The sequence below is a fragment of the Prinia subflava genome, chromosome 1 (genome assembly GCF_021018805.1).
Source record: "Prinia subflava isolate CZ2003 ecotype Zambia chromosome 1, Cam_Psub_1.2, whole genome shotgun sequence".
Taxonomy (NCBI): domain Eukaryota; kingdom Metazoa; phylum Chordata; class Aves; order Passeriformes; family Cisticolidae; genus Prinia; species Prinia subflava.
The window spans coordinates 123849370-123875594 of record NC_086247.1 but is presented as its reverse complement, the minus strand read 5'-3'; positions in this window follow the sequence as shown (position 1 = coordinate 123875594).

The window sequence follows — 26225 nt, the reverse complement described above, 5'->3', positions numbered from 1 at the left end:
TTTTAAGATGTAAATATGATATTTTTAGATTAATAGTGTTTATATAAATTCTATGTACTTTTCCTTGCTCAGGTTGATGGAAGTGTTAGAAATTGCATGAACCTTCATTCAGGGTGTTTCCGGGACTTGTCTAGGACTATTAATTAGCTTCTCCACATTGCATACACTAATTTTACGTCATGTCAGCATTTTTGGCGACCTGGATTCAACTAAGTTTTGACCCCAAGGCAAGATGTAACTGCAACATTTGAACTTGAAGGTCCCCTGTGAATGCAGCAATGTGCTCCTTTGTAACCCTGCAGTCATTGTGCAGTATCTGCATCGCTGTGGCAGGAAGATGTCTTGTAAATGCAACCCCTTTTCCATTTATTGTTTAATTTCATCCCATTGCCTGTAGGACCTATTTTCTTTCTTTTCTTTCTTGTTTTTTTCTTCTTTTGTTGATTATTTTTTGTTTGGTTTGTTTTGATTTGTTTTGTTTGTTTCCCAAGTACTTTCACTTATGCCCTAAGCAGTCTATGTCTTCTTTCCTCTCTTAGTCCCTTTTTCTCATTTGTTTTCATCCTCTTCTTGGATAGCTCTCCAAATAACTTGCAGTTCTAGCCACGTCCCACTAACTTAGACTTTCTGCTTTTGTTTTGTCCCACTTGTTCATGACATCTGGCCTCCAGTAGCAAAGGTGTACGTATCCTGATTTTGTTCAACGGCTTTCTTTACCTACTTGTTTTTCTTCCAGATGGACATCTTTATGCTGTCTATGCTTTTCATATTTAGGAGATCCTGTATTCACCTCCAAAATGGTGGAATCTACAAAAATTTAGCACCAGTGATGGATATGAGTTGCTGCCTATTGCAGCTAGTGAACAATATTGTCTATGATCTCTCTGCCAATTTACTTCAGACTTCCTTACTTTATAATTAAAGCTCTCAGAGGTGGATATAGGGGTTTTTTGTGTGTTCTAGCCTTACTAGTATTGCTCAGTTCTAAAGATCTGTGATTATCAATGGTAGTGCCAAAAAATGTATACTTTGGTATGTATCTTCCAGTCTAGATCTACATAACTGAAATTATTTTGAACTACAATTTGTGTGTTCCTGAAAATGATTCAAAAGCTGATACATTCTAGCTGTTTTTTAAAGAATTGCTGAAAACAAAGGTAATGTTATTTGACTTCAATTTTTTTCTAATGGAGTGTCATAAAATACATTGAAAACTATTGCACTGTACTTCACACTTTGATTAACTTGTATTGAATTGATGAGTTCTGCCCTTACTTTCTGTCTCCCCCTTGAGAGGAAATATTAGAATGAAAGTCTCCAATTTTTTTCTTTAATCCTTCTCCCCCATCCCACCTTCTCTTAAGAAATATCTGAAATAACTGCTTTTTATCCAGAGCTGGGTTTGGCAGGTCTACTGTCATATTCCAAATTGATGATTTTTTTTAATACATAATACATTTATATTTCTCTCCTACTACCCAATTTTTTGTAGATTAGATTAAAACTCTGGCTAGAAATTTTGTGGAAATATTTTCTGTATTTTGTGAAAAGCTCGTGGAAGTAATCAAAATACTCTACAAGGCTGGAACTTTACCCAGTTGTTAATTGGCAGGTTAAACTTTTATGGGTTTCTGGTACCCTGGCGATACATGACTATTAAAAATTGCAGGTGGTTCAGGGGAAAGGGGGAGGTGAGTTCCTGTGCTAGTAATATATCATAAAACGATATATTTCATGTGCCTGTTGCGAAAGTGGAGACTTTAATACTTTTTCACAATATAAGCTGATTAAAGAATCTTTATGGCTCTCATTACCTAGAGTTTTTCTCTGTGAACATTGAAAAATGTAATGCTTATGGATAAAACCAGGAAAAATAATTAGCCTCTCTGGTACCTCCTTAGGTTTAACAAAAGCAATGCGGTATCAAATGTGCTTATTTGCTCTGAGCTTAAGTTTGCCCTTTTACACAAAATACTGTCAATGGTTTGGCCATTTTCCTTAATACTGGCATGATCAAGCATAGGAAGTGAAAGAGTAGGATTGTTGCATGATCCAACTACAGTAAAATACTACGATGTGTTTCACAGAGTCACAAAATCATGAAATTGTTGAGTTTGGATAGAGCCTCTGGAGATCATATGCTCTCACCTCCCTGCTCAGAGCAGGGCCGGCTACCACAGGTTGGTCTGGGTCAAGCCCAATAAGGTTTTCAACATGCCCAGAGACAGGGACTTAATAACCTCTGTGGGGCACCATGTTCCACTGTTTGGCCACCCTTGCAGGAAAAAAAAGTGTATTCTTATCTTTAACTGAAACTTCCTGTACATAATTTGTGCCTATTGTCCTTTCACTGCTACTACCGAGAACAGTCCATCTTTACACCACCATCCCTGCTCAGACTTTTGCAGACACTCATGTTTCTCCTGAGTCGTCTCACCTCCAGTTGAACAGTCTCAGATCTCTGTCTCTCACAGGAGAGGCTCCAGGCCCTTCGTAGGCTTTTGCTGGACTTACTCCAGGGTGTCCCTGTCTCTCCCATACTGAGGAACTTTCTTTGTCCCCAAACTGGACACAGCTTTCCAGATGTGTCTCACCAATGTGGAGCAGAGTGAAAGATCACCTCCCTCAACACTGTCCACCTCCTTCAAAGCTCTGGGGTGTATCCTATCAGATCTTATTGTTTGGCCTTTCCCTAACATGATCCTCTTCTAGGGTTGGTTGGTCTTTGCTCCAGACATTCCCTGTGGTCTCAGTGGCCCTCCTCTCCTGAACTCCATGATGTCATGGTCACTGCAGCCAAGGTTGCCCATGTTCTTCACCTCCCTAACCTTGTTTGTAAGTATGAGGTCCAGCAGAGCACCTGTCTTTGTCCATTGCTCAATTGCCTGTGTTAAGAAGTGACCACCAGTGCCCTCCAGTCCTCCCCCTCGAGGGTCAAGGCATGGCAATTGGAGGCTTATTTAAAGCCCAAAGTTGCCCAAAGAAGACCTTATCTACTTCTTGATCTGATGATTTTAGAAACAATTTTGTTCTGCTTTAAATGAACAGAGTCTTAATGCCTCGCTCAGCTTTGTAATTTAGATTTTACATCACTTGCAGTGTTAATGAAGGAGATATAAATAGTGAATAGCATTTGCAATGACCTTAATGAACCTTTTTTATATAAACTACTGTTTCTTAATATTGTTTAATAGAAATGGTTTCCTATTAAGAGACAGTTTTCTGTCTGTTGCACAGTGTTTAATTAAATTAATGTTACATTCAGTCAGATATATTGATCCTAATTAAGATAGAACAAAGATAGGCATCCTGTTTTTTCCACTCACAATTTCATCTTATCTAGTATATGGGTGGTAGATTTCTCCTCGTCTAAGATAAATATCCTTAGAGATATTTCCTCTGCTGTGTAGCAGATAGATATTCAGTGTGGGAACTATATCCCATACATTTTTATTGAGATTATTTGTTTTGTAATTTTCTTATAATAATAATTTTGTTCTTGGTGTCAAGACCAAGACGTGGAGGCTGGATTGCAATAGTTCACAAAGACCACCGTCGTCTCGCCAATATTAGCCCAACTTCAGGGGTCAGGTAGGTGTTTACTGGCAAAGGCTGAAGAGGTTTGTGCTTGGATTTATAAATGTTCTTGTTCTGTTGTGTTAGTCCTGGGCCTGCACAGCGCCTTCTGCAGAACACAGCATGTTTCCACTTGTGAAGAAGTGCACCAGGAAACAAGGCAGCCCTGAGCTTTAAAAGTCTCCATCAAGCCTGTACTGAGCCCCGCTCATTTAAATTTATCAATTTCTGAAACCTAGGGCAGCATCTCCCCAGACTTTTTCATGGAGGTGCTTTGGCCTTCTTTATATCTCTTCAGGGCTCTTTGGGTCCAGAAGTACCCCAGGTTGTCCGGCAGAAAGAAATTCAGTAGAGAGAAGTATCAGTGTTTGGCTTTGTCTCCTGCAATAGCGAAGATGTCTTCAAAGGCAGAAAAATTGTTTCACCCCTGATAAATAAGCATACATATCCAGGAGGACAGCCTTTTTTATAAAAAATCATGGGATTTGTACAGGTATTTCCATCTTCTCTCCCTAATTACATTGAAATAAACACCCACAATCCTAACATGAAAACTTGAAATCCTGGTTGTTTGTACACATCACTCTGCCTGTCATAACTTGTATGAATTAATTCATTTTTCTGATCCCACTATAGAGGGTGTCACAGGAAGTTTCTGACTTGGAAAACTCTTCATGTCACTGAACCAACTGTGAAATTCAGTTTGTTCCTTTTTGTCTTTACTGAAATTCCAATGATGGATATTGGAAACAGTAACCTGGAATGTGAAGAATGGCAATTCCAGAAACAAATAAAAATATTTTGATGGAAATATCAAGATATTTTTGTTATAGAAAAGATCTTGATCTTTCTCTTCTTTTCAAAATTTTTATTATTATAAATGCAGTAAGGACTTAAACTGTGTATCTCCAAACACCCTTTAAAAACAAAAAATATAATTCATATTTTCAAATAGCTTTATTTATAAAGCATAGCTTTTCTCTCATTCAAATTCAAATGCAAGGTTTATATTCTGCTTTCATAATTTTAATGTTACTTAGTAATTTAAAATTCAATGGCTACAAACCAAAAAGCAAGAAATTTCTTGAAACACATCTGTGAGCTGTCACTGTATTGGAAAGAGAGTTCTCATGCATTAGCACCAAGAATCTACAAAATATAGCTACATGTTTTTTTCTTATTCTGTGATCTTCAGAAAAGCATGTGCAAGGAGTACAGTTAAAAAAATATGAAACCAACATCTCAATGCCCAATAATATGCTTGTGAAACACCATCAAGATACAAAAATACAAAGAATTATCTTGAAACAAAAAGATAAGGTCTCAAGGATGACACTACAGCTATGTGTTTGTTCATGCAAATAGAAATTTGAGTGTGATACTTTTCCTTCTGCAAGAAATTACATACTTTCCTTGGCATAAATAGAAGAACAACTCCCAATATTAGGTGAATGGTTTCCAGAAATTTCAAAGCATGCCACCAACAAAGAACTGGTTTTCAGAGACAGAAGGAATGAAATGGCTATTCAAAAACTAGACACTCCTCAGCTATATTTGATACTAGAAAATAGAGTACCACTTCCACATTTATTCCATAGGGCCTCATTCCAGAAAACATTTTCATGAATAGAACTCAAAGGCACTGCTTCTATTCATAAAGGTGCTTATGAGTGTTTCCAAGAATTGCATTTGCTATCTCTGTATTCGAAAAGCTACAAGAGCTTAATTTATTCCATTTTGAATTATTATAAAAGCCATGCAAATGCACCTAAAGCTTGCCTGGCTTAATTAAATAATTATCAATGCAATTTTAGTTTTATAAAAGAACTTTAAAATAAGCCTTAAATTTATAATTTATTGAATCAATTTAAGTAATTATCAAACAAGTATTAAGTGAAAATACATTATTATTTTAGTTCAACCAGATTTAAGTTAAAAGATTTGGAGTTTTTTCTTCTTTATAATTAGTTATTCCTTATAAAATCAGTCTCTTGCAAAAGAAACATGTATTCCATGTGCACTTGCTTTCACTTAATATATGTTGAACTTGTAAGACCTGTAAAAGAAATGTTGAGAATTTCAGATATGGCTGATGTTCGAACAAGAATAATAGATCTAGGACCCTTACAAATGCTATTTTTTGAGCAGTAAAATCTCCTCCTTGAATGATAAATGGCTGCGTAGACTATGAAGAAGGAACACGTTTGTATCTTGTTCTTTCAATAATAGCTTTCAGCTTGTTGTCCTTCAGGTTGCTTTCAGTAGCAGCATTATAATTTCAATTGTATGTAAAATCAGCCCTTCATTACAAAAAAGCTCTTAGGCAAGTGCAATGACACCTGCACATTACCAGCAATGAACACCAAGCAAATGTGTAATGAAAGAGAACTTCATGTGCTGCCACACATCAACACTCCTGGCTTGCTTCCCTGATTTGTTTTGCTGTCTAAATTTTCAGCATCAAGTACCTAAGTGCTTTCAATTCTTCAGACCCAAACAGAAATTACTCTTTTCTTTACATCTCAATGCTGTAAATTTAAATGGGCTGTGAACTGAGTTCCTGGCTCCTTTTGTCAGGTGATTTCTTCCTGTTTGTAATGAACTGTGCTAGTTCTACATGGACTGCAATACTGGGGGACCAGGGGAAAAATAATGACAGTCTGAGAGGGCTTTCTGTCTCCTCTCTTGTGTCCTGTGATGCATGAGAGGTGTGTGCACAGCAGATTGTGTGTCTCAATTTGCACATCTGCTTATCCATCCAACGAGAAGGAAAAATTTTTGCTGTCCATGCTGCTCACTGTTCCCCCCTCTGCTTAAGTGCTGGAAATGGAGGGTAGTGGTTCTCTTCTTTGGGAAACTAGAATAGGTAAGACACAGCTGGCATGTAGCTCATCACCGGGGTAGAGTCAGTCTAAGTGAATTGAACATATATTTTTTATGTGTAACATCTTTAACAGTAGTCAGCTTTGTTTTTAATAGGGTTAGGAGGCAGAATTTTGTCTTCTGAGTCAGAAGAACAAGTGAAAAAAGTGGCATTAAAATGCACAGAGCACAATTTAACTAGCATCACTTTAACCATCTAAAAATCAGGCATCTGCTCCAGGGTAGTCTGCTATGTTTTCCTTCACTACTCAATTGGAACTGGTGGTCTGAATCACACTCTGAGTGTGCCTACCTCATCTGTCTTCCTGCTATCTTGTGGAAGCATTCAGTGAGATTTATGGTCACCCTTCAAAACAGTGCAGATCTAATTCTCTGGTAATTTCACTGTAACTGTCGTTACAGTTATTGCTTTGCTTTCATTCCTTTCATTGTCTGACAGTGCAAAGTTCTTTGTTACCAGCAGAACACATTCTCATATACGACTCTTAGAGATCAGTGTTTTAATTCTATGCAATTAATTAATAAACACTGGTGGCTCTATGAAGGAAGTAAAAAATTCCACACACTCAAGGTTGCAGTCTTGTCCTTAATGAGATTTTTCAAGCAGATAGGGCTGTAGTCTGCTGTGGAAAGGTAAAGGATCTCTGAGTATTTTAAAACAGAAGAATTCTTTGCAAGAACATGGCTGTGATGGAGATCTCCTGAGTCTTAGGAGTATCAAGTTTTCATAATAAACTCATGTCTGGCATTCCTATTTATATCTTTAAAAAACCACCCTTCAATTTCTGCCTGTATTTTGGCACCTCTAGGCAGTTATGTATAATATTATATGTTAGAACAAATGCTGAATAAAGCCACTGACATTCTGAAAATCTTGTAAGAGGAGAGCTTTTAGGAAATTTAATATCCTCACCCCAGAACAGGAAAAGTAATCTTCCAGGTTTCAGGAGATGGATGGCTGTATACTCTATTTTATTTTTCTACCTTGAGCTCAACAGTCCTAACTGTCATTAATCATTTCAGAATCTCTGCACTGCTATTTTTAGAGGCATAAAGAATTTCAGTATTATAACATGATATGTGCTAGAAAGAGGTCAAATAAATGGTCAGCAATGGAGATTTGCTGCTAGAAGTACATTGGTATAAATTTGAAAGTAACTTTATAGTGCAGAACTACTGGGTGAGTGTACAGAAGTTTACTAAATTACAGATTTCCGCTGCTGAAACATTTAAAAATAATATTCCTATTTAGTTTTTCAATCTGGTAACCTCAGAACACAGCAGTTTATTCAAAACAGATACCTGGGATTTCATTTATGAAAAATATTTTGACATTTTCTTATGTTTAAAACCCAGGTGCTAAAAACAATACATAGGCATTTTATGGCTTTCTCTCTTCTTGTCACCTATTATGAGACTGCATAAATTATGTTAGATCACTGAATGGAGGCAGCTCTGATTAGGGAGCAAATGCTGCTTTGTCTGTGTGCAAGACCATGTACGAGAGGACTTCAGCTGATGTCCCTCATTTGCATCCAGATGTGTCCATTTCTTAAGGAATTAACATCAGCCAGAGATAAATTTTGGGCTCTAGCTTTCATGAATTTACCTAAGAATGTCACGTATGTAATATGATGAGACTATGTTCTTATGATGTCTTAAGGCCAAGGTTAGTTCATTAAAAACTGGAATTTGAGTGTAAAGACATCTTTGCAATATTAACTGCAGAAAACCTGTTTTTAACCAGAGCATTACAAGTTTACTAACTCCAGGTACTTTTTGTGCACTTTAATAGTCAGCAAATACAAAAAAATGAATCACAGGTATTAAAAAAAAAAAAGCATAAATTCATAAATTTCTGCCTTGCTAACAGATATCAGATGGGCTTGGGTCAGTTCAACTGCCCATCTTCCTTCTCTTCACCTAACTTTTTGTTCAGTACCAATCCTGCTGCTTCTATCACATTGCCATAAGAGGCAGTAGAGTCCTCTCGACTTCAGTACCTTATGCCTGTGTGAGTTGAATACACAATAAGATTTAGGAAAAAAAAAAGGGTCTGTGCATGTTGTTATTATTTTTATCAACTTAACAATATGGCTGGTAGCTAAGCATACAGATGCACTTATTTTCTTCATTAAGTAAATCAAAGGCATTTTCTCCTTGAACACAGTCCTTGGAGAGTGTGTGCCTTTTTGATGATGGAATGAAGAGCAGAACAATACTGGAAAGGTGGCAGATACACTTGGACAGCGGTATAGAAAAAGCTTTAATTTATCTTGAGTTGGGAGAATATTTTCTTGAGTAGCTTGTATTCATAATGACTCTGTAAAATAAAAGTAAACTAAAAGTACATCAATACACACTTAGGCTGTGATGCTGTTAGATGTCATAAGTGAAAATGGCTTGGGACTGTGTTCAAATTCAGGGGCTGATCTAGGAATTGTTTTTCTGGAAGATTGTATTTTGCTCTTTTGGGCCCTCACTAAAGCAGTGTTTGATCACGTTATGGCTGCAGTTCTGGACATGCTTTTAGTTCTGCTGTAAAACACAAAGAAGGTGATAAATGTTTGGGACAATTAAGTGATCTCTGGAGTTGAAATCCTGACATAATAAAGTCAATAGCAGAACTTCCATTAACTGTAATGGGGCCAGGGGTCTGAATTATCATCTTGGGACTTTGATCAAGGGTCATGACATTTAACCCCATTTTCATTGCAGGTATAGCTACCAAGAAATAAGGTGATTCCTCATTGCTAATTGTTTACAGCACTGTTCATAGCTTGGAAAAGTAACATACGTAGGCGTTTCAAGGATCTATCGAATTCTTTATATATGTAATGTTTTGAGATCTGCTGAAATGTCTCACAAGGGAAGAGAGGGAAAGCTGTTCATTGTTTCCCGTATTGTTAGCAGCTATAGCTGTTATCATATGTATACATTAACATACAGAAATAGTATTCTAGACGTAAATGGATGTGTTACATTTTTTTCTTTTCCCCGTGCTGTAATATGATGTATTGAGGCTTTCAAGCTCAGATATTTTAAGTAGAAAAACAAAAGTGCATCACCAAACCTTACTGAAATGGCAAATTGTAGGCTGCTAAAATGTTAAAGATGCTGGGAATTTTCATTCTAAAAACAATAGAAACGCTCTTGCTATTCCCTTTGATTACCACCCATGTCTTTATTTTAACTGTATGCTTTATAAATCTACAGATTATTGCCTTTATTGAAAAGTTTGTGTGTTATTCAAGATGACTTGTAAACTTGACTCAATCTTCCTTAGGAAGGGAAACAGGAAATACCAGAGAACACTAGACTCAGTAAACCTATAAAATTTGAGAATGCAGCCCATTATTTCTAGAGACTTTTCACATAACACTTTGGGAAGCAGTGACTAATTAGTTTTTGGCTTTAACAATAACAGTTTGAGGGGATTTTTGGTTTTGTTTTTATGGCTTTCATATTAGGTAGAGGAGGGAAAGTGACTCAGAATGATGAAATATTGGCAGTGTATACACTTGCTTCTCAGTAGGAGCTCAGCTCTTTGATCCCTAGTACAATTACATTCATTGCCCAAGTTTTATTGCCATGCCGGGGAGTTAACAAGCAGCCGCTATGCTCATGACAGCATCCTAATAGATTTTTGTTCAATAGGTAATTGAATATTTAAAATTAATGTCTTAGATTCTCTGGATTCTTGGTAGTAATTAAATGTTCACAGCATTTTTTCTTGACTGCTTCACAGCAGTAAATAGAGTATTTATATTGATCTGATGTATCCAACACTTCAACAATTCTTCTGTGTGTTAACTGCAGCTAGAGAAACACTTTAGTTATTGTTCCGTTTTTCCTGTCTGAATACTTTGTTGAGTGTTATTCACTGAACTGATAAAAAGGCAAAGCTCAACTGACAGAAAGCTCCCCAGCTTCCTGAAGAATATTTAAATTTGTACGCACTTTGGGTTCGTCCTGTAAGAATGGACTTCTTATCAAGCTCTAATGAAATTTAAAAGTTGCAAATATGATGGAGGTATATGTAAATGACAATTGATAACTTCCTTTTTTGTTATTCACTTCTGTTATTCATTTATTCCTTAATGATCCTTCAAGATTTTAGCTGATATCTCAGCTAATTATAGGAAATATTCTATGGGTAGTTTTTGAAATGGAGTGGAAGAATTAACTATTATCCAGTGAATAGAACAGATGACTGGAAATCAGAAAGACCTGTTTTCATTTGCATTTTTTCCTATTTTGCTAAGTGGTCTTGGAAAAATGACTGTACCCATAAGTGCTCTAAGTCTTTTCATTTACCCTTCCAGCTTTTCTTTTTTGAATAAGGGTCTGACCTTTTATGTGTGAAAGGTATCTCAGCTACCTCTAGTTAGAAAAGTACACACTACAGCAGTTAAACTACAGTCAACATGCAGTTTTGTTCTTTTCAAATAATGTTTTACATTCCAAAATATCTTAAAAAGTTGTAAGGATTTTCCTTTCTATTACATACTCATAATTGGAGGATGTAAAAACATGGGCATGAGCTGAAATATAAATAATTGCCCATGAAGGGTTTTATCTGTCAAGTCAATTCTGTAATGTCATAAAGAATAGGGTGGTGGAATTTATGCTACTAGATATAACTTGTGTCATAGATAGACAAGCAACTACCTTTGTGACAGCAGATTTTCATACCATCCCAAACAAACTTTTCCCAACCCAAACTTTCTTGTTTCCAGGTTCAGCAGGCCTTACTGGAATAAACTCCTCTGCAGATGGTTTTCATTTTCAGGGTAGCCTAATAGATTGTGCTTTTCTGTGTTCTCCAAATCATCCCAGCATGATTGTCATACATTTTGGGGAAGAAAAATAAAAATAATATGCATATGGCTGAATTAAAGAGATGTGTTTTCTATTACAAAGCTAAACCAAGCTGAAGTAAGACTGAGTAATAGTCCATATGTTCTGTTTGATCAAGGTTTGTTTGATCAGTTGACAAGAAGAGATTCAAGGAAGGCAATTAGCATCAGTACAAACTCCTTTCTTCCAGATTAAAGAAAGTGATTGCATAATGTCATGTTTCTTTGTGTTTTGATTATACGGAAAATGATTGCTTGATTATGACAATGAAATTATAAAAGAACATGAAAAAAGGTGTCTCAGAACATTTTCTTTACTTATCCTAACAAACCTTTATATTGGCAAGTGAGGAAGATCTCCATGATACTGAATAAGGTCTCAAAAGGTGCAAGAAGATGTGGACTCCATCTAATGAGCTGAGTCCATTTAAACCTGGCTCGGTTCAAAAGCAGTTTCTGATCAGTATATAAATCAGTGACTTCACTGCTGTATTAGACAGTGTTTAGAGCAGAGCCTACCAGCTGTGGATGCCCTGAATTGGTGGTGCCTAACCTCTTGTCACCTCCAGAACTGCAGGGCACAGGTAATGGGCTATTCACTTTCCTCTCTCTATTGGCTTTGATTTTAAGGTCTTGATTTTCTACAAACAGATTTAATCAATTAGTCAGGATGTTGTCCATATATGGACTATATGTATGACTAAGTGGAATGACTGAGTTGGTAAAATTCCCTGATAGTAGCACTGTGGCAGGCCTTAGAAAAACTAATGTGTTCAGATTCAATGATTGATACCTGCCTTATATTTATTTCTTTCCTGTGTTTTATCCATTTTAAGGTAAACACTTGGAATGCAGCCCAAGTAATCCTTGTCCTGATGACTAATCCGTTAATGCTTTTACAAATTACAAGTAGTGTTGAAATAATTTATGAAGTTTGATAGTCACCTGTCATAGAAACATAGAAATAACAGGTTTTGGTGATGAAACACTTTCTGATTCAAGATACTGTCAAAATGGGGTTCTCTGGGTAACAGCAGAGGTAACTGAATAAGTAATTAAACTGAGTGATGCCTGTTCAGATGTATATTGAGAGAGAAAAATGATTAAAAAAACATTAGTTATTTAAAGATTCTCCTGTCTGGTTTTATGTTTGTAATTTGCCTGTAGAATTACCAGAACAAGAGTACAGGATACTTGAAAAATAAATATTTTTCTGAACTCCTTTATATTTGTAAGGGTGAGATATCCCCTGTCCTGAGAGCCTGTCTGTCTTGTAATTCAAAACCTAAATGGTTGAGTTTAGTTTCTGGATGCTGTCTAAAAAACCCCTTCCTGTTTGCTGCATAAAGTTATTGAAATGCAGTCTGTTACTGTGAAACCTGCTACATATCTAGAGCAGTTTACTTAGGAAACTACTGAGATATTTATTTTTCTGGAAGGTGAGAGGTAAAGCTGATGTGATGGAAGTGAGTGGCTCCCTCATTCTGAAACCTTAGATCAGTTTGTGCTAATTCACTGATGGATGTGCCTAAACAAATTAGTAAGGCTAAAATAGACAGAGGCACCCAATGACGCATGCTGGGCTGGGGATAATGGACCAGCAGAGGGGTTTACTGAGGATCTGCTCCACTGGGAACAGAGCCTTTATATCCTAATTAGAGCCCTGTAAGCCTCCATTTAGTACTGGAAATCCAGCATCAGGTTTACTGAGCTGATTTTAATTAAAACTGATGTTAGCCTCAGCTTCATGTGGGTCTCTGACCAAAATAAACTCGTGTAAGTGATGTGTGTGTGCCTATCTACATGTGTACATACGTATGTGTCTGTCGGTGAGTACTTGTGTTGGTGTTAGAATTCTGTTGTGTTGAAATCTTCCGTAATTAAGAATAGATTGTGCCTATTTTTAAAGTAGTAATTGTCTGACTTTGAAGGAAATAGTGACAAGTTATTTTTACTTCTGTGTTATCACCTGTCATGTCGAATCTAGTACCAGGTGAGGGCTCTGTGAGCCTTACACTGGGAGAGGTGGGAGGGACGATTGTGCTTCCCTGGTCTATAAATAACCATCTTCGTGTAACCATTGCAGAACCAGATGACATATCGAAAATATATGAGAATATAGAGAACTACTCCTACATATAGAGACAACTGTAATAGCTCAACAAAGGAAATAGGGTTAGGGGATTTTGTTAGCTTGATTTTAGAAAACTGGTGTATCTACATAGATTTTAAAAAAGACTGCACTAAAAATATGAGGGAAGACAGCTGCTTTTTACTTTATAGTTAGGTAGAATGGGAAATTCTTAATTAGAAAATGTATTTTGTATATTTCACTATTTAAAGTGTGTGTGAGAGTTACCTGCATGGAATTGAGGAAAAAAAAAAGGGAGAGAAAAAGAGAGGTAAATAGTGGCATGTTGAAACAGAAGAATAAATCTGCAGTTAGATTGTCTATATAGCCTTAATTTTCCTCCTTTTCTCTTTCTGCATAGCCATTTCACTTTCATTGTCATGGCTCTTCCCCACCCCCCTACAGAATGTGGCTTGTTTGGTAATACCTGATTGATGATCTAGCTGTATAGGTGGTTCTGTAAAGATATCTCACTCTTTCATTTTTGGGCAAAGCTCTAACTTTATTTCCCACCTGCCCTTCAATCCTGCACTGGATACAGAATTCTGTGTATTTTCTAGCATTTTTGATAGTGGCTATTGATTATTTTATCTAAGTGTTTCACAGATTTTTTTTTTCCTGTGGCCTTAAAAGATGAGATTGTGTTATTTGTATATTTCACTTTACAGCTATAAAACTCAAACTTGGGGCACTGCTGTTGAGTTACTCTGACTAGTTCTGGTTGTTCTGCGTAGTCTACCAAGAGCTGTATAATAAGATGTTCTGCACTGTGCTTCCCAAATTTTCCTGAGAGAAGAATATGGTTGTGCTATATTAAGACAGGATGGCTCTGACTTGCAGAGCATTCTGCTGTTCAGACATATCCTCAGAGGTTACCTAAATAGCAGTATAGCTACCCAACTTAAAAAATTCTGCTTCTCAAAGTACTCAGTATCACTATGTATCAGGTCAGATCCATTCTACTTCCATTGCAAATATCTCCCTCAGCAGAAAATCAAACTTAAACCCCAGGGAAATCATATCAGAACATTCAGTTAGAAAACGGCAAAGAACCCAGGTGCTGCTTGGGATAAATTTGGCTTAAACTTGTGTCCCAGAGAGGTCCCATGCAGTTAAAGCTGCCTACTGTGCTGTCCATCCCCTGAGCTCTCACAGCAGCATCCTGGGCACACAGACTCGGCTCTCTTCAGGGGGCACAGGAGTCCCAGCACAGGTTCCCAGGAGCAGGGAGCTCTGTAGTGGGCTTCTCTCAGTTACCCAGTAAGAAATACTGGGGTTAGATGTGCAATATCTGTTCCTCTATCCTGCATTAGCACCTTACTTGATAATTCAAAAGCCTGCCTTGATCCACTGGTCAATCAAAACACTGAGGTAGAAGTCCAGGCTCTGTCCTTCCCATAATTCAGGAGAGTCTTGGTATTTTGAAGGAGAACCATGGGTAAAGGCTGATGTCTCACATATCAGAGTGGCAGCTGGGGAAACATGAGCTCCCTTCCTGCAATCAACTTAATTAATAAACCTTGTGCAAACCCCAGCAATTAGCAGCTCAAAGGCAGAGCTGCTAGTTACTCTGTTCTTGCTGTGTGTTAATGGTTGTGCAAACAGCTAGCTTAAACCACCTTTAATTTATTCTAAGGGTAAGCTTCCTCTCTTAGGAAGCCCAACCATAGAATGTGTCAGGGTGGAGGTGAGGTTCTGGTGGTGCCACCTCCCGAGAGACAGCTGGCAACAGGGAGGAGAGCCTTTGATCATCACCTCTTAGCTGGAGACTGCTGCAATCACATCAGATTTTCACTCTGCTCAGTGTCATGTGTAAAGGGAGTGGAAAGATCATTAATTTTCCCTTGCCCTCTAGAGAGAGTTCTTACAGCCTGCTCCAGCCAGCAAATGGCAACATGCAAACTCAGTAGGCCCTGGGCATAGGCTTGGCCCAACAACGTGTGTCAACATGCCTTTCATGTCTGTCACAGAGGGAAAATGTCTCATGTGGAAGCTATGGGGTGCTGATCCATAGCTCTCCTTCCCTGGGACTTCAGGAATCACTGGTCAATGACTTTAGCAGGAACTGTGTAAAAGGGCAAGGAGAGAATTCAGATCTCAGGAAGTGTCTGTAATCAAGAGCAAGACTTGCAGTTTCTTTCCTGGTTCACACAAAACTTCCTAAGTCAGTAAAAACACAAGGAAGTTTTCCTTCAGGTGACAGTCTCCAAGCTGAGCATGGGTAATGTGGAATTTGGAAAAGAAAAATGGCACAGTGCTCTGGCTTCTGTCTGCCTAGAGCCTGCCAGGGCCTATGTTAATCTACTCATGCTGACTCCACCTGTAGCCCATAGACATTCTTGTGGTCTGGTTCACATTTCTGGCAGCATTGCCAAACAGTAAACTCAAGGAAAGTCCCAGTCAGCTGAGGGCTAGGTGGGCCCTATCTGTTTTCAGATAACAGAAACAGTGAATAATATATGTTGGAAGGGACCTCTAGAGGTCTGTACCCATATCCATATTAAAGCAGGTCTACTTTAGTATATGATAAACAAAAAATTTTCTTATTGGTCCACTGAAAGCATTGGTTTTTTTCTTGCACAATATTTAAATGGTGCTACTCAGATCCATAATTCAACAGAAGAGTGATTAGGTGGGAGCAGTAAAAGACACTTCTCTGGTCAAGTGATATCTTCTCTGGCAAGATTTTTTACCTATTTCTAAGACTGTGGGAGTATTGATTCTAAGGTAGTAAAATTGTTAGTGATAGGGATTGATAGTAATAGTGATAGGCAAAATAATTTTTCATTTTGTCCAGATTTTCTCTCCAAAAGAGCTGTCTTAGCTGGCTCAGTTGTTTTACTTATTTTTTTGCTCCCCCACACCTTGAAAATTATGGGAGGCAAACAGCTGAGGTAAGGAACAGATAAAGTTATTTTGCAACTGTGAGAAGCTAAGTACAGGATAATATAATAAAACCATTGGATAATCTGAATGGTCGGTTCTTCACTCGCTCTGTTCCTGTTCCAGAACATGCAAAACCGTGGTTTAATTGGAGTTGTAGTCAGTGTCTGGTAAAGTCATCGGGAGCTGGAGAGGCTGAAGCCTCTCTTTGTTGATATGGGATCAGTTCCGAAATGGCTTAGGCAGAAGAAAATCTGTTTTGATGTACTGCAGTCTACATCATGCCTGTAAAAATGATCCTGAAATGTACTGTTCAGAATGCATTTCACATGACACCAGTGTGTACAGACTTTTTTACAGGGGGCTGCAAGGCATATGGGTAGTGTGGAACTCAAACTCTGAAACTCGTTTTTGACTTCTGTTTTAGAAACACACAAGAACATAATGTAATAGTCTGTACTCCATTACAAATTGATACATCTCAGGTAACTTTATAAACTGCATTAGAATAACTGGCTATATATTGTACAAAAGACTAGCATGTGGACTTTCAATAAATGAACCTTAATGTTCAGTTATTGAAAAGCCTGGAAGAATTTTATCTATGTGATATGGAATGCTGACCTAACTGCTGCATTTGAGATCAAAGCTGGCTTGCTGTACTAGATCGACCTTGTAAGAGTACAATATTTTTTATGATTATTAGGTTATATATCGAGTTTATTTTACATCATAATAATAATCGATAGATTTTGAATGTTACAGTATGGTATTTTGGGGTTTATGTTGTAGGGCTCCAGCAGATGGCAGAGGAGACAGACTTTGTGTAGGTGAAGGTCTCAGGTACCCTGTTAAATAAGTACAAGAAAATAAGTTTTATTTGAGCTTCAGCAAACCTGCCAGTTTCCCTTCATTTCACTCAAGTGGAACTAGTGTGTAGGGTTTATGGGGCTCACATGCCCTTCATGGTTGTTGGACCTTAGTTTGTGAAAATAAAACATCCTGTAATAGAGGTTGCCCATTTCGGATCTGGAAAGATTACAAAGGTCTTTTTTCTCCCGTAAATTTCAGTTGTTGATTTTAGATTCAGCACCTGAAGGAAAAATAGCCTATGGGGACAGTCCTGCTCTCTAACTTAAAAATATTTCATAAAAGAAGCATAAACATAAGGGGCTCTGATGTTTGTAGGCAGGAGCCAAGGCCTGTCTCTGTTCTCATTTAAATCACAGTAAATCCCAAATAATAAAACTGACATAGTCCATATGCATTATTAAGAGACTCCATTTGGTCAAGATTCCCTGTCTAATCCCATAGAACACTCAATAAAGCAGCTATAGAAATCTCTAGGTAACTAAGAAATTGCCATGTAAATTAGTAGCCCATACACAGCCCTAGGTAAAACTTAGAAAACAAAGTATTTTTCCTCTTTTGAAATGGGTTTCAAAACCCATGCTCTATGCTCACCTGAATGAGAACTACAAATCTCTCACCTGTAGGAAGAACAGAATTGTGGTCTGAATTCTCTGAAACTTAGCATGAGGAGATGTTAAAAAAAGGAGAACACAAGGAAATAAAAATGTATTGCAATAATCAGCATATTTTTCTGGAAGAACCATTTGCAGTGAGGTAAGAGAATCCATTATAGGTCATGCTGGTACAAGAATTTACACCCTCAATGTGTCCCCTGGTATATCTCCACTTTCTCACTTAACTTCCTCACTTAAATAGCTATAAATGGTTCTGGATCTCCTGTGATCTCTCCTGCAAAGCAACATCTGTGGCTGTAGCAGTGTTTTCTGGAAGGCACTCCCCAGGGAGGTTACTTTATTCATCAGCTTGACAGCTAAGTTAGCAAGTTTGTCCTTGGGAGATTCTGGGCTACTTTAAAAAGAGAACAACAGAGAAACTATGTTGAATTCTTTCAGGGACCATGAACTGCCACAGTTAAATAGGAAGTGCTGTTCAGGAGAACAGAATTGCTCCCCCTTATGTCAAGAGCTGAAATTAGTTTTATTATTTTATTGGTAGGATCTCTGAAATAAGTTGTTAACTTCAGGTGAACAAAGAGGGCACTAGCTTTTTCTGATGCACAAACAAGGCAAAGCTTGCCTTGTTTACTGAGGCCTTATATTGTAGTAGCCTTACACTGATGGTGGAAAATTCCTGGCAATGTTTATCTGAAGAAACAGTGCTGCACGTAACCATATAGTGAAAAAACAACATATACATAAGTGAAAAATTTAGTTGAAGGAACTATAGCTGCCACCTTTCTCAAGAGCATAATTTCTTAGTGAAACTATTTCAAGTCCCTCTTTTCTCCCTTAATTCTGATGAACTTGTTAGTCCTTTTTCAGTTAGTGAAACCATTTGTGAGGAGCTTTGTTGCATGTTCTCAATGGGCAATTGCTATCTAGCCACTGTGGGATGCCAGGTGTTTGTCAAAGATCCTCTGGACAGTAGATGTCATCAGCCCTTCCTGAACTGCTCTAAAGATCCACCTGTCTCATTTATATGACTTCTGCTATGTCTAATTCATGTTTCAGTCCAAGCAATCAGATAATTTGTCATGTGAGTAAATGAAATTAAATGAAATTGTGTCTTGGTGATTTCACAGTTACCATATTTACCTACATCTTTTGGTATGAAGGGAAGCCTCTGGAAGTTTTAACTTTCACATATTGTTGTGGTGTTATTGACTGTGATTGTGAAAAATGAGAGTTTACTTTATAGATACATGTGTTATATCTGAGAACATAGATCCAAAATCCACAGTTTTTCAGTCCTTCACAGAATTCAGTCCACAATGAACAATGACAAAAGTTCTTGAATTCTACACAGGAGTTTTGCACATTATAGGAGAGCATAGTAACGGATGAGTAATGGAATGCTTGGCAGTGTTGCTGAGCATGCCTGTTAAAGAGAAATTTGTACCTGCAGCAAAACTAATTAGGCATTTTTTAGTAAGACAATAATCGTGTCAAAGCCAGCAGATAACATACTTACCTCTAAGCAGCTTTAAGTAATCACAGAAGGTAAAATTAGTTATTAGTATTGAATCACAACTTTCCTTAAGTAGCAGTCTAAATCTAATTACTGTAAGTTACTTTACCTTCCACTTAATGCTTTATTGTTGTCCACAAAGGTTTTGGTGAACCAGATGCTATTTATACTTGAGTTGATAATGTGCTGTCTTTTTCTTCAGTGTATTTGTCCAATTGATGTGGAGTGATCAGACACTTAATTCAGATACTGATTTTGCAGCTGAAAAGTTCATGACTCTCATTAGAGTGAAGTCTGGTATCTATCTTGATTAATCATTTGATGTATTTTGAGGTTGGTTTCAAGTTTGTCTAAACTGGCATGACTTCATGACCTTCCAAATTCAGTGAAACTCATATCTACATTTGTAGGAAAAGAGGATTAAGCAAGAAGGGAAGAAAAAAATAGTATTAAAATAGCTTTAAAAAAATATAACCCGATTTTATTTCAGCAATGTATTTAATTTTTAAAATATTAAGGTGCCACAGCTTAAGAGAGTATGTCACCTTCTACCGGGTTCCTGTTGTCTTCAATAATACTATGACTGTAGAGTCTTAAGAATAGCAGAACTGAAGTCAGTGGAAATAGAATTAGAGCAATGCTGAAGTCTTCCAAAAATTCTGTCCTAAAAATACTTGTGATGTCTTCTGAGTTCATTCATGTGGTGAGGTCATACATTTGAACTTGAGCTCAATGCTCAATGCCTTTAGCTCTCTAACTGGGACTGTTGGAGAGCTCACAGAAGAGGCTGTCTGATGGAGCTGTTGATCTCCACCACATGCACACACAGCTTCCAGGATGGGTGGCTCACTCTGGCGTGGAGAAACCTCCATGCCTGCAGTGTAGAGACTGCAGAGTGAGAGGGTTGGGAGCCTGGGCTGGGCTGTCCCGTCCTGGGCTGGGCTGTCCTTGCAGAGTGAGAGGGTTGGGAGCTGGGCTGGGCTGTCCCTGCAGGGTGAGAGGGTTGGGAGCTGGGCTGGGCTGTCCCTGCACAGTGAGAGGGTTGGGAGCTGGGCTGGGCTGTCCCTGCAGGGTGAGAGGGTTGGGAGCTGGGCTGGGCTGTCCCTGCCAGCACTGGTGCCCAGCTGCAGTGACAAAGGCAGCTGTGCTATGTTGGGGTGCTGCAGCATGTTGGACTCCAAGTGGCATCCAAAGCCTGTAGTCCTAGGGAATGGAATACAAATAGACAGATCTGTTGCCAAGTCTATGTTGGGGATGGAAACCAGCTCCAGGCCTTTTAACTTTGGTGATTCTGGAGCACAGTCAAGATCCTTGGTGTGTGACAGAGCCATGGCCTTGCAGAATTCTGCTCCTGGCACATTTGGACACAGTGAACAGTTCTAGTTCAGACTCTGAGGGATGGTGTGGTGAAGGGGCATGATCACAGGACTGAGGTTTTCAGGTTTCTCCTACCTTTTATCTCATCTACATCACTTTAAATAACTTTGAATGAATTTGTAGTTCTGGCAGCAAGTGCACAATTTAGGCATAGATGTTACAATGCTGTAAAGTAAATAAAACAATTTTCTGGCTCTTAGGATGGCTATAGTAAATTGCTGCCCAAAACCTAGACAGAAATATCAGCTTTTAAAAAAAATTAATTTTCTCTCTCCAGAATGGAATTGTGTATAGAAGTTCCAAAACAATTTTAATTTTTTTCCTGCAAGTATTTAACGGAATTTTTTGGGGTTTTGTTTTGTGGTTTCTTTTTTTTTCCCCTCCAAAAAGCAATGTGTACTTTACATTTGAAAATTACTGGTGCCAACATTTCTGTAAAAGAAGGTCAATATTCCTCGGAAGTTGTGAGAACAGATTCCCTGCATCAGTTCAGAAAATTGCTGAGCCTTTTTCCTCCAGTCTTTGTGGACTTGTACATGAAGTTGTATTATTATAAGGTAGCAAAATCTGATCCCCACAAATAGTTTAAAAAAAGCATGCTTCAACCCAGCTCAGGGAAAGTGATTATCCATGTGGCAATTTGTTCACTGAAGTGCAAAGGGTCTGGGTTTAGTTCTGAAGAGTAAAACATGTCCTTAAACCTTAGCTTGAATCTAAACCTCTGAGAAATTATTGTTTGACTCCAGATTGTTTTGATGCCCATGGTGCCCATATCTGCTCTACAGGACTCTGTAGAGGCTGCTTTACCTGTGCCAGAGGCTTGTTACTTTCCCTCTGGGGCTCATTATTTCCAAAACTTTGCCAGAATAAGGGCTTATGCAACTTCTACACTGAAGGCAAAAGCATCTAAGACATTCCAGTAGATCATCTGACTGATATTCTCAAATGAAAATACCTTCTGCTAGCAGAGTTCTGCAGGCTGTGGACACCAGTGGCTGGAGTGCAATTGGAACACTGATACATCAATACCAGCAGGAGCTACATGTGGAGCAGGTAGCCTATTCATGGCCTGGATTTATTACCTGTGTGTTTAAATTCACCAAAATAGGCTGCCTAAATAAACCTGTCTATGGTTGACCCACCATCATAAATTACTTACAAAATAATCACACGAACTTGTAAATGTAGATCTCAGGCGTAAGTCTTGCACTGCAAGGTGATTTCCTGACTCATGTGGGGCACCACAAAAGATGGAGAATCTCAGAGAACAAAGGACTGTTCATGTATGGGATGTTTCAATAAGTTCTGATTTCTCCACAGAAGATTTATTTTTCCCATTTTTTTTTAAAGAAGCCAGTTGCCGCAGGTTTGCCGAGTGTGTGTCCAGTCAGGTTTTGAATATCTCCACAGATGGCAAATACACCAGCTGTCTTGCCAAACTGTTCTAGTGTTTGATAACCTTTGCAGTATATGGAGGATATTTTGTTTTCTTATTTCTAGACAGAATTAGCTGTATTTCAATTTGTGCTAGTAGCCTTTTGTCCTTTCACTGAGCGCCACTGGGAAGACTCTGTCTCCTTCTTTACTAAGGTATTTATACACATTCACAAGATCTCCCTAATCCTTCTTTTTCTCCAGACTAAACATTCCCAGCTCTCTCAGCCTGTTTTCAAATGACAGATGCTCTACTGTGTGACCCAAACTGTACTTGTAGATAGCAGACAGTCCCTTTTAATCAGCTACTAGTAAATAGGGTTTTACCTAAACTCTGCTTAAAAGGACTTGCCATTTAAAAACTATTTAATTCAGTCAAAATAAACTACATTCTTTGAAGAGCAGGAGAGTCCCTGTGCTATTATTTCTGTCAAGGTTTTTCTTGATTTATTCTGATTTCTTCTCTTTTTTAAAAAATTGTTTATTATTTTATTTAGTTTTACCTGTTGGTAGAAATCTGCACTAAAAAGGAGAAAATTGTACCTGTTTTACCAGTGTGAGAGAATCTTTCATGACTCAGTTCTGACTTCATAGTCCAGTTATTGAAATGCCTGAGAGACAGCGAGGCTGTATTGCGACCCAGAATAAAAGTCATGAGTCAGTCCCCAAAACTCAGTAAGCTCAGAAGCTATTTACTGAATAATTATATGTTGTATGAGTATCTTTAGGACAGTCCTATGTTTGCCTTCTTTTTTTAGGCTGAAAATTTATGTCATGTTCTCAAGCATTCATTTGAACTTGTGAGATAAAAGTAATTATAAATAGTACAAACAACATTTTTAAGCATTTTATTTTTCATTTCCATATATTTATATATACATTTACATACATATACACATACATATATGTGCATATGAAGAAGTAAATTCTTAACAAAAGTTCTAACTGTTCAGTTTAGGTATATAAGGAAAAACTGAGATAGTATGCAAGGAATCTGTGATAAGCTTGCGTGACATTAAGTACTGCATGATGGATGCAATTCCATCAGCCAAAAGATGGAATAGCCAAATGTAATTATTTTGCTTCACGATTATTTGTCGTGGGACATTTAGTGGAAATTATCTCCTCTTTAGAGTCATAATCCACTAAGTACAATTTTGTGGATTTCATTCCTTGAGAAAATTTTGTTTACTTTCATGTTTCTTAGATTTGATTATATACAGGTGTATATGAGGCACAATTTATACCTCCAAACTCAGTAGCACAACTCTGAGCAGAGTAAAATCAAATGATTTCTCTGTCATAATCTGCACTTATATCTCCTTATTTCACCTCAGAATATTACAAATCATGCTAATATTTTACATCCAAGAAATGTAGAGAGGTAATTCTTTACTAACACCAAGTAGAAATTCAGCAAGTCCCTGAATTACATTTAACGGATCAAAAAAGAGTTTTTTTGGTTTGTTTTATTTTTCTTTGGTGTTTAATATTTTTCCTGTAATTATTTTGCAGCAGATGTGAGCATTCTTGCTACCAAGCAACTACTTTCCTGGCTACAATCTAAATACATGATTCATTGTCCCTATGGAGCCTGAAGCACAAGCCTTTAATAGCAACACAGTTAATTATTAGTATAATGTTATGGTGACATATTTTTCCTTTTGTTGGTTAGAGATGCCATTAAATGAATGGGGATAGCTCACTTAGCAAAGCTTGTTAAATGTCAACTTCCTTTGTCTCAAGGCATAGCTTATCTGAAAAGTGACATTGCAAACACTTCATTCAGATTACATTAGATTTATTACATTTGGGAGGTTTTGAAACTCTAGAAGAATAAAACGTATTTACATACAGGTTGAACAAACAGTGCCAAATATAGCTGTATTTCAGAGAAAAAAAATCATCTTCCTTTCTTTTCCTTGATTTACATAGACAGACCCACATATATACGTGCTTGTAAAGATATATGTATATTTAGGACTTTCTATTTTTATCAGACTGTAAATATTAGGCCATCAGCTCAAATACTTTTTTTTTTTTTTTTTGCATGTGCTATGCATCTGATTTTTTGACTCTACCAGATTTTGCTGCATGTAGACTTGTCCAGAGCCCACTGCATCCTTGGAAGCAATAAAGTAGGGCAGATGGGAGTGGACAGTCCCTAATGGACTAAATAATCTATGGAAAGGAGCTGCTCCTGGGTTTGAAGGCAGAATTAATAAGTCAATATGCTAGCTGATCCTTACACTTTTTAGTGTAGGAAGGACAACTATTGTGTTCCCCTATTTAATTTGCTCCTCTGTATGATTTTCATCTGGACACAACTTCAGCTTATTGAAGGATGTTTTTGAGTTCTCAAGCTCTTCCTACTAGGTGAGATTCACTAGTATTGTGCTTTCAGGTGGGTGTTCTTCCATGTAATCTCTCTACAGCCTCTAAGGATTTAACACTTTCTAGTGTCTTGTTTCTGTTTCAGCTGTTCTTATCCTTTAACATAAATATCACTTTGGAAAAAAAAAAAGGAAGAGGGAGAAAAAAAGAAATTTACCTTGTTGCCTTTGGCAGTAGTGTAGATGGATCAGGTCCAGCCAGGAACTGGCTGCTCAGATCAGACAATTATTATTTGCAGCTACATCCGCTTTTGTGAAGTTTTGGTGTATCAGACTTTATATGTCTGTGTTTGCAAAAGCCACAGCTTTTTATGTTTAAGAATTCATAATATCCTTGCATAATGTTCTTCAGCAAGGGATTTCCCTGCAATGAGACTGTTCATATGTGCAGACGACAATGGGACATTTTTATGAGATGTGCACTCAGATCACTTGGCTGAAGGATGGGTTTTTTGACAGGACAACTTTAAATGGTGCAGTGCCAGCTCCTACCATGGCATTTGCAGCTGTTCTGTGTATTGTGCAGGACTGAGAAAACAAGTAGTGTACACAAGAAATGGCAGAAGTATTTGATTCATGTTACTATGTTAGAGATGGTGAAAGGAATGGAATTCAGCAGATGAGTAAAATGATGGGCAATCTGTACATCGACTGCTTTTAGAGGCACTTTTCTTACGGTCTTATACCTGGATGGGGAATTGTAAATTGGCTACATTGTAAAAATATGAAGAGATCTGGCAGGTGTTCTAGGTCTTTGACATGTTTTCCCACTTTCAGGGATCCACACTGGTACTGAACTCATGATACTGAGGTTTGGTCACTGGATGTAGGGGATTTTCTTGGCATTCACCACACATTGCACCCCCAAGTCTTGTGTATCCAGCCATGTAGCCAAGCCTGTAACCAGACCTGAATGCCAGACTGCAGTGCTTTTACCTCAGTGGATGTCACAGCTCGAGCCCATGACACTGGGTGCATGCTCATTTTTTATGGCTGGAGGCTACCAGATTTCTGCTACTGCAGAAAATTCTGGATATAATTTTAAGGAAATAATATCAAATTGGAAATGTGTTGTTTTCTTATAACAAAGGAGCATTGTGCCTTGTGTTTGTGTTATGCTTTGTTGTAGTAAGAAGGTGATTATACCTGACACAAATAGCTGTTTTTCCCAGACGCATATTTTCCATATGGAGTCCTTTGTGGGACTCCAAGGCAGCCCTGCTGAGAGGGGCTTGGGGGTGATGGTGGAGGAGAGACTGGACATGGCCCTGCCAAGTGTACTCCCAGCCCAGAAAGCCAAACGTGTCCTGGGCTGCATCCAAAGCAGTGTGGGCAGCAGGGGAGGGAGGGGATTCTGCCCTTCTGCTCTGCTCTGGTGAGACCCCACCTGGAACCCTATCCAGCCCTGGGATCCCAGCACAGGAAGATCTTGTATCAATTGCAGCAAGTCCAGAGGAGGGCCAGCAGGATGATGAGAGGGTTGTAGCACCTCTTGTAAGAGGAAAGGATGAGAGAATTGAGATTGTTCAGCCTGAAGAGGAGAGGGCTGCGAGGAGACCTAATTGTGGCCTTCCAGTACCTGGAGGGTACAAGAAAGTGGAGAGAGACTTTTTGCAAGAGCATGTAGTGAGAGGACAAGGGGGAATAGCTTCACACAGAAAGAAAGTAGGTTTAGATTAGATATTAGGA